Source organism: Mustela nigripes, unplaced genomic scaffold, assembly GCF_022355385.1.
Source record: "Mustela nigripes isolate SB6536 unplaced genomic scaffold, MUSNIG.SB6536 HiC_scaffold_75, whole genome shotgun sequence".
Lineage (NCBI taxonomy): Eukaryota > Metazoa > Chordata > Mammalia > Carnivora > Mustelidae > Mustela > Mustela nigripes.
Window position 1 is genome coordinate 5,544,075 of NW_026739490.1, and position 18,970 is coordinate 5,563,044.

At 52.9% G+C, this 18,970-nt stretch overlaps 1 protein-coding gene across 2 annotated transcripts in view; it reads right to left on the reverse strand.

The window, feature by feature from the left end:
• Window positions 1-445: 445 nt before the first annotated feature.
• Window positions 446-18,970, reverse strand: part of LOC132008145 (serine/threonine-protein kinase 35) — a 38,249-nt gene continuing 19,724 nt past the window's right edge. For both annotated transcript variants that reach the window (XM_059386543.1, XM_059386544.1), the window contains exon 4: window positions 446-533. The gene's annotated coding sequence lies outside the window, so the exon portion shown is untranslated. The remainder of the gene's footprint in view (window positions 534-18,970) is intronic.

An 18,970-nucleotide genomic window follows, 5' to 3' on the forward strand; every position in this document is an offset into this window, starting at 1 on the left:
AGGAGCAGCCCACCAGAGTCCGGCAGTGCCCGTGTCTGTGGTGCGGGGAGGTGGCCCACAGGCTGCCTTCTGTCTTTGTGTCCCTACCCCCCGGGGCCGGGACCCACCCCGGCTCTCCACGGAGAGGCAGGCCTTCTCTGGGGAAGTGAGGTGTTCTAAGCAGAACGAAAGGATGGGTAAAAACAAAGACGACAGGGGGAAAATAAAGGAACAAAACAGAATAGCTCCCTAACCCCTTACAAAAATTAAAAATGACATTTATACATATGCTTTTGTCCATGTTGTTTCTCCACAGCATAGTTTCCTGCTCTTCTGAAGTCTTAATCGTTTAAATTAAAAAAGGGGGAAAACAAAAAAGACAAAAATAAGATTTTTAAAAATTAAGCAGAACTAAAAGGAGAGGGGGAAACCCAAATAAAAGCTTCACATTGCCGGAGATCCAGCTGTCGGGAGATCACCAACTGACCAAGCCACCACCTGCACCCTCGGCCGTCCTCTGTGGGAGACACGTTGACACTGTCCCGAGGATGAACCTGGAAGACAGAAGACAGAAGGCCGGGGATGAGTGGACACTGGACCAGTGGGCTCGGGGCACCTTCCGGCTCCGGACATCTCACTTTGGTGCCAGCACCCAACCCCAAGAGGTTTCTAAATATTACAGGGACTGGATCTAGCTTTGCTACAAGAACCCTGTCGTCGATACACATTATCCTCCTTTGTCACAAAGGGAAACTGAGGCATGGGTTAATAAGGCACATGACTAATATTGCACTGACGAAGCAGAAGACCCTGGCTGGGAACCCAGGCTTGCCGGCTACAGTTGCCAATCCCACCGTGACCTCCATCCCTGTGCTATCAGGACAAGATGCCACAGGACCCTAGCTATCAGGTCACTCCAGACCCTGGCCCAAGTCCCTCTCTGACTAACTGTGCTGTACCGAAGCTTCATGCGCATGCTCTCGGGTTTATCCTATTTCACAGACAACTAAGGCTCAGCCCCCCAAGAACCTGTCCCAGCTAGCCAAAGCTCTCAGGTCTTAAGAGGGACCAGAATCCCATAGCTGGAACTGGGGTGACTCAGGGCTAGGGTTAAGAATGAGGTTCTGTCACTTGACCACAGGCAAATTTAAGCCCTCTTTAGTCTTGTCACCTGCACCAAATCACATTATTATGAGGACCATATAACTAAGACATGTAACCTGAGACAGTGCCTGCTCCTATAATGATTAGCTACTGTTTAGGAACTGCCGTGGAACCAGGCTTCAGGAATAGGCCCTGCCACCAGCCTTTCAGGGACCCTTTTTAGTGGATGCCTAGAACACAAGAGCCTACAGCGAACAGCTTTGGGCCGGCACCTGTTGCCAGCCCGCTGTCCCAGTCAGAGTCGCCTGATCAGGGCTGAGCAGGGCCCCAGCCCAGGCAGCAGGGCTCCCTCTGCACAGCACAGGGACTCACCCTGGGGTTCCAGTGTGCCTGCTCTCACCCTGACAGATGACAGCATCACTTGAGTCTTTCATAGCGCGCTTGAAATCCCTCCATATTGGCCCTTGCCTCCCACACTGGCTTCATTCCTGTATAAGCTCCGTGCAGCCTGAGGAGCCGGGCCCTCCCGACCCCCCTGTCACTTGTCCCCTGCGCAGTGTGATCACCTGGAACCACAGTGCTCAGGTCCCCAGGAGATGCCCGTCTGGTCCTCATGGGAGGCAGTGGGGTCTAGCAACTGGAGATAGCCTGTCTCCTTCTGTGGGAAATGGTCGGCTCTCCTATGAGGTCTGACCGGAGTAAAGACTGTGAAGTACCTGGCCTCCAGCAGGAACTGACTGACTCCATGAACCCACCCTGTCCTTGTCCCCACCCACGGGACCACCCTAATTGCTGCTAGCTGGGGGAGGGGCATGGAAGGGATGCACACCCTGCCAGGGATGTGGACCAGTGCCTTCCAGAGAGCAATCAGAGTCTCAGGTGTGTGCAGACCTCTACACCCTAAACTTCTTCCAGAAACCTAGACTGACAAATGGAGAGGACTTTACAAAGAAAGATGCTCGCGGAAGCTATGACCTACATTATGAGGCAACAATCCACAAACCCAAAAAGACAAGATTTAAGCAGACGATCCATCTACTCTGTGGAGTATTAGAGAGGCAATGAGAGGGCAGGTTACAGCAGAAGCGCTTCGCGGGATCAAAGAGAAATAAGCAGGCTACAATGTCCTGTGGCATACAGTAGAAGCAGAACCCTTAGTGAACAAAAACCTCCACATTCAGGAAAATCTGTCAAGAAATACATCAAAATGTTGTACTTGTTGTGGGTGTATTTTCTCCTTCGCCTGCTTAATACTGAGAACACATCACGTTTTCATGCTTTATAGCAGGAAAATGGGCGTACTTGAAGGGACAAGAAAAGCTCGTAGCCCCAAAGAAAGGTCCCTGGAGAAGCAGTCCAAGAGACCAGACTCAGGCTCTTTTCTGGGCTCCTCCACACACACTGGATAGATAGCAGAGAATTTTCCACAGCTGTCAGGTGACATCAGACTGTGCAGTTCCCTCCTCCAGCGCAAGGTGAGGGAGGGGACACCCAGTCTGCGTATGGGGAGTGGAGTGGGGGTGAATCATAAAGGTGCTGGAAAAGTATCTGATCTGCAAGAAAATACTGGCTTTCTCAGCCTCAGTCTTTCCCTCTGTTGCTTCTGTTTCCCTGCCTGTGAAATCCCCTCCTTCAACAACAAAAAAGTCATTGGTGGTTCTTGTATCCTGGTTTCTGATTTGGTAAAATGAAGTCACCAGAAGCACATCCTGGGATGACCTAGAAGCCAACTGGCTTTGCTCCGCACGCCCATGACCTTCTCCCCGTGCTGTCAAGACAAAGCAGAACACCCAGCAGCCAGGGGGAGGGAGGGCTTGCGGGGAACTTCACCATCCAAGATACTCCACGTCCTTGTGAAACAGGACAAGAAAAGCCCAGGAAACTGGAGGCGAATGTGTGATCTGCTCAGATTATCTCTGGGACGAGTTATGACCTTTCCAACACTGCGTTCCTCCCTCCCTTGGCAGGCCCCAAGCTGAGGACACCCCGTTCAAGGGGACGCCCGTCAGCAGGAAGGGGGCCCGTGGTAGCAGAAAAGCAGCAGCGAAGGCGGCCGAGAGATGCAGAAGCTGGACGTCCCTCTTCACATAATTAACTAGGAGAACAGAGTGTGCCCGCAGAAGGTCAAAGCAACAGCACAGCTCCCCATGAGAGCTCCCGCGACACCAGCGTATAATGACCGCTGTACTTACTGGGTCCCTTGCCAGGAAGCCAGGCTGACATTTCCCACAGGCTCCTCCACCCTCCCCCTGTTTGGGCACTGGGTCCTGCCCTCCTGGGAGGATGCCTCAGGATGGCCTACAGGTCTGGGTCTGCTTCCTTCTTGGGGGCAGGGACAAGGAACGTTAAGAGTGCTCTCTTTCAGGGAGCGGACCCTGGCTTCGGGTTCCTCTCCTGTCTCCCATTACAGAAGGTCCACCCGGCCCAGGGAGCCAATGGCGGCAGGTGCACGGGAAGACAAGCTTCGCAGTTATGAGCAGGAAGGGCTCAGAGCACCTGCTTCAGGGTTAGAGCAGCAGCAGACCATCCCAGGCACGTGCTGGGGCAGTAAATGGAGTAAGGGCTCAGCCCAGGGGTGGGGTGGGGGGAGGGGACCCCTCCGACTTCATTCTAGGAGATGTCACACCCCGACTCCCCGGCTGCCCAGTGACCAGCATGGACCAGGGCCTGACTTGTCCCTTCCAGTGGGACCTGTACCTCTGACTGCAGAGCCTGGTGCAGAGGCCGAGCCATGCTGCTGGGCAGAATGAAAAGTGGTGTGTGATTCACCTCCATGCGATGTCCTCAGCACGCCCCATCTTTCGCCTTCCTGATCATCTCATTTTGTGAGGTTGACTGCCCCATTTTAACAAGGGGACAGGCCCAGAGAGACGGAGCGGCTCAGCCCACACCACAACGCCACTAAGCCACTGGCCAGGGGTTCCCCCACCGCAGGCATCTGCCACGGTCCTGAGCGGAGAGGGGCCAGGGATCCCGAAGTGTTGGCAAATCCTTCCCCTTCTTTCAACTCCTAGACAAAGCTCCCTCAGCACGCCCGACCTTATTTCTCTGTAATTACTGTCCCAGCGATCGCTCACCCAGCATCGAACGTTCCAAGGGCTTTGTAGGGAACAATCCATTAAGGCAAACTTCAGCTCTTCCAAGCTGCTTCCCACTCACTATTTCCCTGCACAGAGCCCGCGTGTTCCAGCTACGGCCTGGTCTCACCCCACAACCCGATGAGGTAGGCGCTGCCATCACCCAGTTCCAGAGCAGCTCAGAGAGAAGGGCTGCACGGCTAATGGGTGGGACAGAAAAGGGTCTGGGCCTGGGTCAGTCTCACCTCACACCTCCTGCTTTTAGCATCTAACTGTCCTGGGAAATCCCTTCCTGGAGAAACAAGAGCTTAGGTGGAGTTTAAAACCCATTTAATCCCTTCATTTACAAACACAGAAAAGGGTTCTTGGAGGGCTTGGCTTAGGTACCTCCACACAAGGCTGGTGGAGCCCCCAGGCAGTGAGCAGCCTTCTAGCAAGTTCCTCTGCCAGCTAAGCAGTTGTCTGGTCCTATCGAAGAGATGGGGGAACCAAAGTGCTCCCATGAATGCCACCAGCAGTTTGCAAAAGGGAAGTGGGGGAGAGGGTGGGGAGTGAGGACGAAGACCCCCCCCCACCTCCTCCCCGAACCCCCAGCCCACAGAGACGGAAATCTGCAGGGGGGAGAAGGCTATCCTTCTCTAGAAGTGCGGCCCCTCCTACTTCACTGTTGTTAAAATGTCGTTTTTAGATGAAACTTAATGGGAATGGTTTGGCGTCCCTGTCTCCTACTCCGCCTCTACTGTCAAATGGCACTATCCTTCCAACTGTGTAGGGCCGGCAGCCGCAGGACGTGATAATCTCTGGGAGCCACGACTGCATTTCCACTGAGCGTCTTCATCCATGTGCTCTAGCGGGGCAACAGCACATGGTTCAAATCCTGCCTCTGCCACTTACTGGCCGCTTATACCTGAACCTCCCTTTCCTTGCTAGCAAAGTGGGGATGCTGCCCTACCCTTTTAGGGGCTGCTATGAGGATTTAAGTAAGCTGCCTACCCCAGCACCTGGTACACAGCACTACGATCCGTACAGTCTACCATGTTGTTCACTGTGTTAATAGTCACTTCGGTTCTCAGACCGATCTGTACAACTTATCTAGAGATGAGGCTTAATTCAGGAACTTTCTGTCCTTTCTCTGCAGTATGGACATGCAGGAGGAAGGCAGTGGAGGTGGTAGTGGAGGGGAGGGGCGCTCTCCCAATATGCCCTCTGAAAGGGAGCCTTCCTCACACCATTGCTGTCATGCCTCAAGGACAGCCAGCTGGTGGCACAGGTATCCTCAGCACCTTTCAACCTGCTCAGACCTAAGGATGGATTTTTAAAGCCCATGAGCCTCGAGATCTAAAATATGACCTAGATGTTTGCGAGGATCTATTTTCCGTGATAGTGTACAAAAATGTCACAGCTACCCACTGAAAGGCTGTGCCAGACCAGCAGGTGGCCACTGGCACATATCAGGAGGGCTCCCAGGGTCCAGGGTCCCACCAGGGTCCAGGGTGGCAAAGAGCACCTGAGCTCATGCCACCTGCTGGGGAGGCAGGCAGCAACCGTAAGCACATGTGACGCATACACTCTCAACACTCGGCAAAGTGCAAAAAGGTTCAATGACTCGTCAATGCTTAACTGGGATTCAAACCTCAAGTCCTATCTTCTCTATCCCTCTCATCTCATCAACAGAAAAGGAAGGCATCAGGCTGGCATGCTCATAGATTACAGTATAAACTCAAACTGTGGTATTCCTGGGTGGGGGAGCCAAGAACTCACTCTTAAAATAAGTCGTCTGTGCACCCCCGGTGGAGGTATTATTCCTGCAGTTAAGGCTACTTGACATGTCAGACACCATGTGAGGCTTCATGAGCAATGCTTACTTGGCCCAAACAAAGAAGCATGGAGGAATGATCTCCATTTCACAGATGGGCAAACCAAGGCTCAAGTATACATCGTCTGCATATCACACTGTGATATTCAGGCACAGAGAGGCAAGGCAATGTCAGGTCCAAGAGGGCGGGCCCCTCCTAAGTAGGGTTAGCTTCAAAAAGGCATTCCTCGCTTGCTTAATACACCAAAACAGCTTTTCACACTGAAACAATGACCTGCCAGGCCTGGGGGGTTCAGCGGCCCCGGGCACTACTGTTCATTCCCATCTGTCAGAGGGACAGAGGCCAGTGAGCCAAAGCTAGGGACCACCGTGCGACAAGCGGCCCACAGCATGGCTCATGGGGGGGTCAGGGTTAAAAGACCTGGGGGTGGACGTGCTGGATGGGGTGGCCATGCTGTCCGTCCTTGGGTCTACAGAAGGTAAAAGGGAATAGGAGTCTGGGCAAAGCACCCGCAACAGGGGTTCTACAGCCACCACGATGCTCTGGAAGGCCAGGGACATCCTTTGCGACTGGCTCTGAGCCTTGAGGAGGCCAAAGGCAGGCAGAAATTTGGGGAGCAGGTCCTGAACGTGGGGAGAATGTCACCCACAGAGCGTCGGGTTACAGAGATATCCCAGCTCTCCCCGTTACTAATCGAGGTCCCCGATCCTCAGCTTTCTCAGCTGACAAGGTGGCCAGGTCCGCCGTGCAGGGTGTGAGGTCCAGTGACATTTTCTGTCCTGGGCACATTGAGGTATACAGCAAGCAGTTGACACGTGGTGATGGCAGCTTTCGATCATACCCCAACCCTAAACCTCACCACCTCACTGGCCGGCCCACACAAAAATTCCGGATGAGACGACTTGGCGTCAGGCCAGCCTCCTTTCTGCTTTGGGCCTCAGCAAGTGCTGGTCCACCTGTAACCTCCCCGGCGCCCTCCATGTGCCTTCTCCCCAGGGCCCCAGTCCCTGCGCCCCAGCGAAGAGAATGACCGCAGACCCCCACGAGCCATGCCCTCGCCCCACCCCTAACCCCAAAAGGACTGGACAGCCTGTGCTTCTCTCGAGCCTCTCAGGTTGCCAAGCGCACGAGCCAAACGCTGGCGGACTGACAGGAACCGGGAGCTAGCCCGTGGCAATAGAAGAATTAATTTACGAACTTCACGAAATCATTCAGGATCTTAACTCAAAAGTCTGGTTATAAAATCCCTGCCTAGAGTTGAGTTCCCACTGAACACCACCAAGGCCACGTGGAGATAGAGATGCTCATCCTCCCCTCAGAAAACTGGGCCACTCGTCCAGGCTCCAGCAGGTGGCAGGGAGGAGTAGGGAAGAGCTAGGAGGTGGCTGGTACTCATTTTGTACCCGGCCACACCCTGCAGGCTACCCCCCAACTCCCAATGAGGCACAGGACGAAGGGTTTCCCTAACCTGCTATAGGAGCAGGAGGCTCTAGGGCCGATGCGGGCTCTGCCTGCCACTCCTCTCACTGCCTTTCAAAGGGGACAAAAATAAGGCCTTCTGTTCAATCTGGAGAGGGAAGCCTGAAATCCAGGGGTAGTGGCCAGCAGGAGCCAGCCTGGGTTCAGTGTGTTCCCCCGGGCAGGCCAGCCACAGGAGGAGGTAGATGAGAACGGTGCCCTCGAGACTAGAAGCCTTGGCTCTGGCCTCAACTCTGTGGTCTTCTCCAGATTGTCAAGACCCATATGGCCTCCTTCCAGGACCCACCCCCTGCAAAACGCAATGATGCCCACCACCACTCCGTAGCCAACCGGTGACACTGCAGGTGGGGTGGGCTCTGCACCCCATGCCTGAAGCCCACGGGTCACGGAAACCAGTGGTGGGGGTGGGGGAAAGGGGCAGGGCAATCCCCCCACAGAGAAACTGAACAACAGCTGTGGAGCAGCTGGGGGCCCACCCCTGTCTCAGAGGCCACCCCTCCCATCCTCCACATCCTCTTCGCCCACTTCTGCATGTCCAGAAGGGGCAGCCCCGTGAACTCTGAAAGGCAGACTGTCGCCCAGGCTGGAAGAGTACAGATGCCACCAGAAGAATTCACTCCTGTGCAGCGACCTACTAAAGAGACTCTGAAGTAAAAGTGCAGAAAAATGAAGGACCCAGCCTAGTGCTGGGGACCCCAGTTACCAGTCCCACCTAGGGCTCTCCCTGCTCTCTGCTGGGGACCCCGTCTCTTCCTGTGCCACTGATGGGGGCTTGGGACCAGGGCAGGGGTTCTCCATCTGGGGTCCTTCAAACTCCCAAGGAGACACAGGGTCTCCAAACGCCCGGAAGGCATATATGAAGTATCACGGGGCGTGTCAGTTGTGTGCCTTTCTCTGGAGAGACAGCCCCGAGCCCTGGCATGAGGAACCTAAGTAAGAATCACGAGCACCTCGGCAGGTTCCTACCTATCAAAGCAAAGACTAACCAGAAAGCAACACGAGAGGGCTACAAGGGGGGTTCTCCCTGGCACAACGGAGCAGGACAAGCTGGGTGGGGGGAAGCAGGAGGCAGCTGATGGCACCAGAGCCCTGCCTACCAGTGCAATGGGCTGGGGGGGGGGGGTCCCCTCTCCTTACAGATTTTCAAGACAAACCTGAGACTCTGCAAGCAGACAGAGGCCATGGAGAGGTTACAGGCTCCCCACCGAGTCAGCAGAGCTAGATCGGTGGCCCACTCAGCACCATGCGGCCACACGCTCTCTTGAGGCCACAGCTGGCAGGCCGGCTGGACAGCGGGCCCTGGGCTCCTGTGAACAAGGGGAGCGCACCGAGCTTAAAGGCAAGATGGCGTGTGCTGCTGCCAACAGATGCCAGCTTCCTCTCCGGCTCATCAGGGAGCGGGGCCAGGGCAGGGAGCGCCCCCACAGGAGACGTGGCAGCCCGTTACCATGGAAGCTTGCAGACTCGGAGACTTGGTCACATCATAGCGGTGCTCATGTTGTCACCGTGGTGGGCTGGCCCAATACTGTTTTAAACCTCCTGATTTCTCAAAGCGAGCTGCCCCAAATGCTGCTATTCAAAAGCTGGCCAAATGCACAAAAGGAGAATGGCTGGGGCGCCTGGCTGGCTCGGTCAGTGGAGCGTGTGACTCTGTTCTGTGGGTTGTGAACGCGAGCCTCATGGTGGGTGGAGGGATTACTTAAAACTAAAATCTTTAAAAAACAAACGCCAAAACAAAGGAAGAGCTGCTGGCAAAACCTAAGAGTCTGAGATCGGGAGGGCTCTCTGGTGACCAGCAAGCCACAGGGCTACACCCCAAGTCATCCCACTGGGGTTGGAGGATGGAGACCCATTTAAAAGCCGGTGTCTCAGGCCTTGGGAAGTCATGTCTGGGGGCCCCCAGGGAGCTGAGCAGGTAAACAGGCACTGGCTGGCACTCCAGACAAACGAAGGGGGAACTTTCTATCTGTAGAAAGAGCCCTGGTAATTGGCAGTTGGCTACAGAGACACCCTAACTAATTCCCTTCCTCAACTTATTAAGTGTGGGGACGAAACGAGAGCTGCCAACTGCCTCGACTGGTCCCCAAAGAGACTGAGGTTCAGCTGCCGCTGCTGTGATTAGCAAAGGGCTCTGGGGAGCGGCTGGGCTCCTGGGAGAACCCTCCTCCCCCGCCCTTTGCCAGGAGCATGCCTAAGGTGTTGTCACAGCTGAAGGGGAGAGGTCGCTCTTCCATACGGTGACAGGACGGTCTGTGGTTAGAAAAGGCAAGACTCAAACAAGGTCATGCCCAGAGTGGTCTGGGCAAGAGGGGACCATATGGATTTCTGGTTACAGCAACCAGACCGAAGCTCAATGTGCCAGGGGAACTCGTAGGGATGGGAGGGGGCGCATGGCGAAGGGGCCTGGAGCTCTCTTAGGGAAAAGAAGAGCACTGCAGATTGCTAGTGAAAATGAATGAGCCTGTAGGGATTTGGAAAAAACAAACAGGCCGCACAGAGACAACGCATGGAGCTGCCCCGAGCTCTCGCTGTGTGCGTGGAGTGGCAGTGGGTACTTCCTACTTCGTGTGCCTTTGGTCTTTGCAGCTGTGGACAGCAAACACCAGTGTTAAAACACCAGTGTCCTCATTTGGAGGACAGGAAATGGGTACCCAGAAAAGTTAGAGGAGACTTGCTCAAAGTCATCCAGCGGGGCAGTGGGAGAGCTACAATGTAAACCTAGATTTACCAACATCCCGGGTTTCGATGCTAGTCCCTTACTGACACCAACGTGGAAGCACAGGGCTCCCAATGGCCGTATCAGCCTCTGCCCGGTCTCTCCTCACTCAGGAGGGTGCCTGTGCTGCCTTGCATCTTCTGAAGGCCAGCCCTGTCAGGTGTCACTTGTCCTCCCTCCCTCGGGAAGCTGACGGTTCTCGCCTCACCATGACCTACTCATCTGCCAGAAAGAACAGCCTTGTGCACCACTATCACCCGCATCCACTTTTCCCCCCACCAGGGTGAAGGTCACCCTCCTTAGGCTGACATTCAAGGCTCTGGGCAACTTAGCACTCTTTCACTCTCCCCCTTTCCCTCTGTGTCAGCCACCCGAAGATCTGCTCTTGACACAAATTCTCAATGTTCTCCCGGTGTCCCTGCTTACAGCACCCTGGCCTGCCCTCCTTTCTTCCAGGGCTATCTTAAGCCACAGGTCCTACTTGTTGCCATTACCGATTTCTTCAACCAAAAGCCAGCGTTCCCTCCACAAATCTCCTGGGAGTACCGTGCATGCTGCCGCTCACTACACATGTGTGCATGGGACCTGTCCTCAGAAGGTGATGGCAGACCCGTAGAGCTGGCCCTTGTTGGCCATGTGGCCAGGGGGGCACATCACTTACTGTCTTCAGAGTGGGAAGGACATCCTACCCAGGACCCACGGGAGGATGGGATGAGATAAGAAACAGAACAGGAGATTATGAAGTCTGGCACGGGGTGTGCGCTCAGTAAGTCAGAAACTGAGAGGAAGTCCCCCGACCCCGACCCTCATGCCTTAGGATGCTAAAGACTCAGGCTGCCCCAGGCCTGTTCCACACTGAAACAAATACAGCAACTGTAAGCCCACCAGCAAACTGCACAAGCTCCCAGTAAGCACTCGTAAATGAGTATATTTTAGTATATGTGCTGCCGAAGCGAGCACTCGTAAATGAGTATAAAACACAGATCTCCTCTCCAGGGAATGAGATGTGTCAAACAGGTAAGGCCAACTTCTACCCTACGCCCTACATGTAGTTCAAACCAAGGTGTCCAAGGATGGCTGCAGGACTGACCTTAAAGCCCCCTTCCCCTAGCCTCATGTCAAGTTCAGGCTGTGGGGTCGCCCCTTAGCTCTTACACTTTAAGTGCCCAAAGACAAATGACCACAGAGCTACCCGCACCTCTCCCTCTTCTCCTTTCCTTACCCCAAAATAGAAACTATCTGCCAATTCACAAATTAAAGCGGCTCTCAAAGTCAATTTTATAGCCAGCAATCATGGTCCCGGTATTATATAACCATGGTGGGGGGGACAGGAGAGCGATGCGGGCGCTAGAAAGCTGCTGTCTGGCAGAGCCACCAGCCTGCCCATGTGACAGGACACTGCACAGGTTTTCAGCTCAGAAAAGCAAAAGCAAATACAAAAAAACAAAACAAAAAAACAATGAAACGTTATGTTTTGGGGACATAATTATAGCAGGGTGCATATGCAAACACAGAGAAGAGCCAGACACATCAGTCACCTAATGAGAAGCTGATTACGAAGGAAAGAACAAAACACAGCAAGGCACAGCCGTCAGATGAAAGCTGTGAAGGCAGCCCTGGGTCTAAGGAGAGTACTTGGGGCTCATGAAGGTATCCTAGACTTAGTTCCAAATTTGGGATCCAGCGGCACCCCAAAAAGACCCAGATAATTACTTACCAAGTGCCCATCTAGAGAAGAGAGGATAGGATGATGGCCAAACATCCAGGATTCATCTGTGTACTTTCCACTCCTGCCAAAGCCCCTCTTCTGCAGTGTTCACAGTCTTGTAAATAGCTCTGCCTCCCAGGGCAGTGATTCGTGGAGCCACCCTGCCTTCTTCATGCCCCTCACTCCAGCCACCTGCAGTCCTCCAGCAATCTCCAAAGGCACCTTAAATTCACTCTGCCCCTCCTTGTGCACCCCTCGCTCTAACCCAGGGAATTCGACTTCCTAGCTGGGCCCCCAGGGTCCATGCTTGCCCTCTCCAATTCCAGCAGCAGAGCCAGAGTGCTCGCATAAACACAAAACAAAAAAACAATGGGGGCAGCGGATCCCTGACTCACCCCCCCCCCCCAACACTGGGCACATCAGGCTTGTCTCCTCCCAGGCTCTCCCACCTTGCCCCTACCTGTTCACTGTTCCACTGCCTGGTAGACATCTCATTTTTCAGGTCTCAGGTTCAACAGCACTTCTCCTCCGGCCATGGGGAGGGTCTGCTATTTCCTTTACCCATACAGGCATGAAATTTACCTGTAGTTTTTCCCTTCGGACCGCTCTCTCCAACTGAGGTTTAAGGGCCCAGAGGGTGAGGACAAGGTCTGAGCTGTCCCCGACGTACTATAAGCACGTACCAGTGCCTGCACCGTACATAAGCTACCAAAAACATGAAAGGGTCCCTCTGGGGTGTGTGTTTTCTTTCTTGATGGGGTGGGTGGGAAGCATTCGGAGACTACTTCGAGCTCTGTCACCAGGTGGCCAAGAACTAGTATGAAAAGTATGAAAAGACGGTAGAACCCTAGGATGCACATCTAGCATCCCCATGATGGCTTTACATCCATTTTCCACTGAATCCACAGGAAAATCCTATGGTGTAAATGTCATTAGTAACCTGCTTTATAAACGAGGACTCGAAGGCTCAGAGAAGATGCCTGGTTTAACTGTATCGAGGTCAGGGATTACCTCCGTCTCCATGGCTCAAGAAGGGCACAGAACATGTGCTTACCGCATGTCAGGAAAATGAACAAGTGAAGATTTCTAGACAGGATTCAAAGCCATGTCTGAGACTCCACTTAGAGACCTAAGCCAGACCTGTGCATCTTGTTGCTTCCCCATCCCCTATGCCCAGCTGCCTCTCAAGTTCCCCTTTCTTGAAGGGTGATCTCACATCCTACCACACAGACCCCACAGGGCCTGTATTCCCCTGAGGGTCCTCTGCTGGAGATCATCCCAAGATGCTCATTGTTATTATGGCTTAGAAGTCTAGTCTCTCAGGGCCAGGGAAGCCCATGGAGAAATTTAATTATTTTCTTTCTCTTCCCAGGAGCAGGGGGCTGCTGCAGGACTCACCTCACGCTAAGGACACAGGCACTGAGGGAGAAATCAAGCAAGAATCAGGAGTCCCAACTCCTAGAAACTCATCCATGTTGCAACCTACGAGCACAACTGGGATGGGGGAGCAGGCAGAGAAGGGCTGAGAGTGGTCCTTTAGGTGCCCTGGCTTTCTAGACAAGGAAACCACAGCCCACAGAGAAGTGACTTGCTCAGTGCTAGGTAATTTGGAAGGCAGTGATAGGATCAGGACTTGAGGCCCTTCTTCCTAGCTTTCTTTCTTTTTTTTTTTTTTTTTTAAAGATTGTATTTATTTATTTGATTAGACAGAGATCACAAATAGGCAGAGAGAGAGGGAAGCAGGCTCCCTGCCAAGCAGAGAGCCCGATGCAGGGCTCGATCCCAGAACCCTAGGATCATGACCTGAGCCGAAGGCAGAGGCTTAAACCCACTGAGCCACCCAGGCTGACCCCTCCTTTTCCTAGCTCTTACATAAAGTGGACCAGAAATATGCGTTCTGACAAGTTCCCCAGTGACGCTGCCTGTCTGGGGACTACACTCGAAGAAGGTTGGTCATGGACACGGTGTGTGCTGGTGAGCTAGTGAGGGGCAGGGAGGAGCGTGGCGGTAGCTTGTCAACATCTTCAAGGTTGCAGGGTAGAATCGTGATCTGCCAAGTAGGAAACATCTTACTCGTGATATCCTCCGTCCCTCCCACTGACAGAGAGGAAGCCATCTTTTGAATTCTGGTTAAACTTGGCCCAGGCCGCGTCATCAGGCTTGTAGATCCCGAATGCTCACATCAAAGTCTGCCTAACCGTGAGCTCATGCCCAACTCAGTGACACTCTATGAGCAGGTGGGAAACCAGAGTTCCAGAACAGCTGTCCCACAGCAAGAGGGCTCCCAGACACCAGGCTGGAGGGACAGGCTCTCCAAGGGCTCTTGGTGCTACACCTGCTTGGTGCGCTCAGGGCAGGGGAGGGAGAAGCTCTGGATCACATCGGCGGTGACATCTGGATTTCAGTTTAGGCAACGGACTTAAACTCCCAAATAGTTTTTTCTAGAAGGTAAGAGTCACTGTGTTGTTTGTCTGGGGTGTGGTATACTCACACTCATTTCTGCTGCCCCATGCAAACCAAGGGTTCCTTCCAAACATTCATCAAATCCAAGTATGCAATCTGGTTACTAACAACAAATGAGTCTTTACTTGTGACTTCCAGTTCTCCTTATGTCTGGACAAGGCTGGGCTGGGCCAGTAAGGCCCATGCCCTCTGCCAAGATCTGACTGCACTGTACTTTCACAGCCCATGCCTCAGACATGCCCCAGACCAGAGCCTTCTGGAAGGAAGGACATGTCTTAGACATGTCTGAAAAGAGCAGAAAGGCAAAAAAACAAAAGGGTGCTGTCCATGACATGGAAAGATTTCCTTTTTCCAAATGGACGGAAGTAAATGAAGAGCGAGTCACCTGGCTCACACCATATCTGTGACTTTCCCATTGGAACGGGCTAATACTAAAATCCACCACCATACACGTAAGCTGACCGGCCTTCCATCACAGCCGTGGAGCCAGGCCTCAGAATGATGAATAGCCAAGGTTCCCCTTCGTGAGACTATTACCCGGAGCCCCATATCCAGCTCCTTTTTGCATCCTGGAAAAACAGAAGCATCTTCACCTTCCTCCCCATGCCCTGTGGTGTGCCTGGGTGGCTCTAATCCTGCCCCCCGAGGCCCTAAATAGCATTTTCTTTTACAAAGAAACAAAACACAGAAATCTGACCTGCGTATGATGCAGACTGAGTTACAGCTTTCCCTTGGCACCTCTAACTGAAAGTGAAATTCCTTTAAAGTTGGGAAATTCATTGCAGTATTTTATGGTATTGATTTATTTTAAACTTGGCTGGCAGTTTTAAGGCCTGCCAAGCTTCTGAATCCAAGAGATGCTGGAGGAGGTCTCCATTTCCTTGGGTTCTGTAATACCAAAGAGGACTCACTAGTGGCAAGGAGGGGCTAGGAGCTTGTATGCTGCTGCCCTGGTTTATCAAGACGGAACTGTGGGCTTTCTCCCTACGCCTGGGGTCTAGGAGGCATCTCTGGTTGGGATTTCATAACTAGAACAGTACCTTCTCCCCTGGCCAGCTGGGTCTTGTACCCAAAAAGCCTCAGGTCGCGAAAGGTCAGTTTCTGGAGAGCCCTGAGCTGTGACCTGTTTGTTTATGACCTGGTTTACAAGGGGCCTCTAAAGTGACCTTCAAGAACCAGCCCAAGGTGCCACCTCCTCCAGGAAGCTTTTCATCCACTCCCTCCAGGCTTCCTGGATCTCTCCTGAGCCACAGCTACTGTCATCTCCCCATTGCTACACAGTGAACTCCTAGAGGACAGCACTGGGGGTCTCCACTGTCAATACCACCCCTGGGCCAGTGCCTGCATTTACCAGGAGGGCTCTTGCTCACCAAACAAATGCAACTTGGCCCCAGCATCTTTGAATACAGGGCTGTGTTCACAGCCACTGATGTGGGCAGCCACATCAGTGATGGAGCACCAAGGACAGACCCCCTGCTTTAGTCCACAACTCATAAATGAACTGGGAGACTTGTTGGGGAGAAATCTGGCAGCAACTGCTATTCTGTTTTGGGTCCTCAAGTCTCAAGAAGCCCCAGCTATGTTCACTGGGAAGGGGCTTCTGCCAGGATCCCTGGCAAGGGGAACAGAGACAGTAGGCTGCCTTTGGGTCACACCAGAGCCTTTTCCCTGGCCTGGTGCCACAGACTGCTGTCAGCACTCCCTCCTGCCTGTGCTCTCTCAACGGCCATCATGTACAGCGGGCTTCTGGCCTCGCACCTTCCGACCTTTGCATAATTTTGACTTCTGCTGCCCTGTGGCTTCTGCCTATCAGGGCCTGACCCTGATTATGTGGGTGTCTCACTATCCCAGCCTAGCCTCACCTGCCTGTGTGAAGCTGTATCAGGGTGACCCAAGGGGAATCTGCATGCAGGTTTTGATACCCAGGAGTTGTTATCGTTGGTAGGAGTGTCTGTGTCCTGGGGGAAGAGGAAATGGGACTTGGAAGGACCCCAACCATTAGGCAGCCTTGCTTATAGCTGGACAATTACAAAAGGGATTTTGCTTTGCCCAAAGGGCCACCGTCTGGGCCAGGAGGAGCCAGGGATGCCAGGGAGGAGAATGTGAGCAACAACAGCCCTGGGGCAGGCCTGTCCCCTTGCAGATGCTCTGATGTCCTGCAGAGCTTCAAGGGACAGACTCTCCCTGGGGGCCACCAGCCCCATTACATAATCGACAGCTCCGCTTCCTCCCGTGGGTACAGCTGGAGCTGTCAGGGGACAGCAAGGGCAAGGGCAGAAGCCGGGCCCCAGGGAGCTGCCTGGCCTTACAAACGCCAGCCTTCTGGACCTGGGGGAGCCCTGAGCAAACCCAAGGAGACAGACCAGTCCCCACGGTCTCCCTGGATGCTGGCACCTCGGGCCACCAGGTCCTCAGAGTGAAGGCAGAGCTTTAATTTCCCAGCGAGAAGAGATCCTCAAGCACAACCCTCCGCTCTTAGTCCTGTGCAGTGCTGGAGCCAAGGAAGCCCAGGCTGAGACGTCCACTGTGTAGACGGGGGCTCCAAACAGGCTCAGAGACAGCAGATCTGCTTGGATCCAAGGACTTATCCTTACCGGCTAAATACATCCCCCTCCCAACGATCTCTCAACTTTAAATGAAAGCCCTATTCTGTACGGATCTAATCGCCCACTTCAGGGCGAGGATGGCATTTCCTGCCTTCTGTCCTCTTTGGAAAGTTCAAGGCTGTACCAGAAGACTAAGTGGGATAAGACTCTGGGGTATAGGAACCAAACCGACTGTAGGAACCAAACGGTTCCTCTGGAGGCTATGGCTTCATGGAGAGGTCCTTGCTCATCCTTCCCAGCGGCCACCTACCTGCTGAGCAGCACAGCACACCTTACTGGAGTACGAGAGACTCCCTCCCAACCAGAAGGCTACTAATGGCCAAGCACCTCGTGCCCACGTTATGCATCTCAGACTCCACTCGGTGCAACTGTTTGTTGAATTCCGTTAAAAAGACGCGTGATTTCTGCAGGTGTTTCAATGAGACATTACCCCAGGTCAGGGCACACCAGGGACTCAGACCTGGGTTCAAATCTAGACTTGGCTCCTTATCAGTTGTGACCTTCGGGAAGCTGAAATAAAGGTCAAAAAGTACTTGGACCCAGGGATGACCAGTGATTATCAACATCTTCTGCACTGTTGCTCTCCTTGAAAACCTAACCCCTCGGCTCCGCACACCCCCCCAGGAGAGGCTCCATGTGGGGGGGGCTCTCATGCCCTAGCAGCTTGGCTTCGTGCTGCCACCTCCCACAGGTGAAGGGCATGTCTTAGGTGCTCCTGGATTTGCTCACATCTGTCCTCACGGCTGGACAACGAAGTCACACTCAACTGAGACAGGTCCTGAATACCTACCTATTTATCCCAGGTTCCCATCTGCTCACCGAAAAGCCGGTTCTAATTTACCCTCCCAGGACTATTCTGAAAACTTTGCTATTAAAATGAACCACACAGGGGGGCCTGGGTAGCTCAGTCGTTAAGCATCTGCCTTCGGCTCAGTCGTGATCCCAGGCTCTTGGAATCAAGCCCCGCATCGGGCTCCCTGCTTGGCGAGGAGTCTGCTTCTCCCTCTCCCACTCCTCCTGCTTGTGTTCCCTCTCTTGCTAAATAAAAATCTTTTAAAAAAATCAATTTTTTTTTAGAGAATTTCTTTTCCATTTTTTGGTTTCCAGTATCACTTTTAACTCAACACCTATAATGTGACACAACTGGGGTATAATTTTGCCAAAAGTAATGAATTCATCTGAATTGGTTTCTACAGCTTCACTGTGAGCCAACATGCTGCTGTCAGTTAGATAAGTCGAAGCCTGTGAACCCCCAGAAGACCATCAGGGGTCCAACAAGCAGCCTGGGGACCTCCACCTCCAATCTTGTAAAAAGTGAAAAATCTGAAGCCCAGGTCAAGGGGTCAACTCAGGTCCGCCAACATGGAGCCCAGAGCCACATCTCTGGACCTCACACCAAGAATAAATACATCCTTTATTACTTCAACAATAAATTAGGCTGGATTTTTTTTTTTCCTCTGATGTTAGGTAGCTACGAAGATCACGTATGGAACAAAGAATATTTTCTACAATCCTTTAGGCCACACCAACATCTGATTTTCTTCAGCAGGCCCAAGCTGCCAGCTCCAGATAAATGTCATTCAAGGGCCCTGACTACCAAAGGCCCTAGTAACTGAGGCTCATCTGAGACCGCAAACTTGGCCATGAATGCAGCCTCCCTCATCTCACAGCACCCTCCCTGGTAACGGAGGTGGGTGGTGGCACCTAGGAACAGCAGTTTAGCTTACCCACTTGGGTAAGGTCTGTGGCTCGCTGGGAGGAAACATTAGGAATTATTAAACATCTTTAAAAAATGACAAATAAGGGAGAGATAGAATACACTACTGAGTAATCTTTAAAAATAGATAAGTTTTCCGGAACAAGCAATTGGCCAGAGTTGCCTGGAGTCCAGCTTTTTTTTTTTTTTTTTTTAAAGGGATACTTGGTAATCCTCTGAATTCAGCAAGGCTACTAAAGACCACTGTCTTCAGAGATGAAGATAATACTTTCACCTCAAGCCAAAGTGTGTATCTAAAATTTAG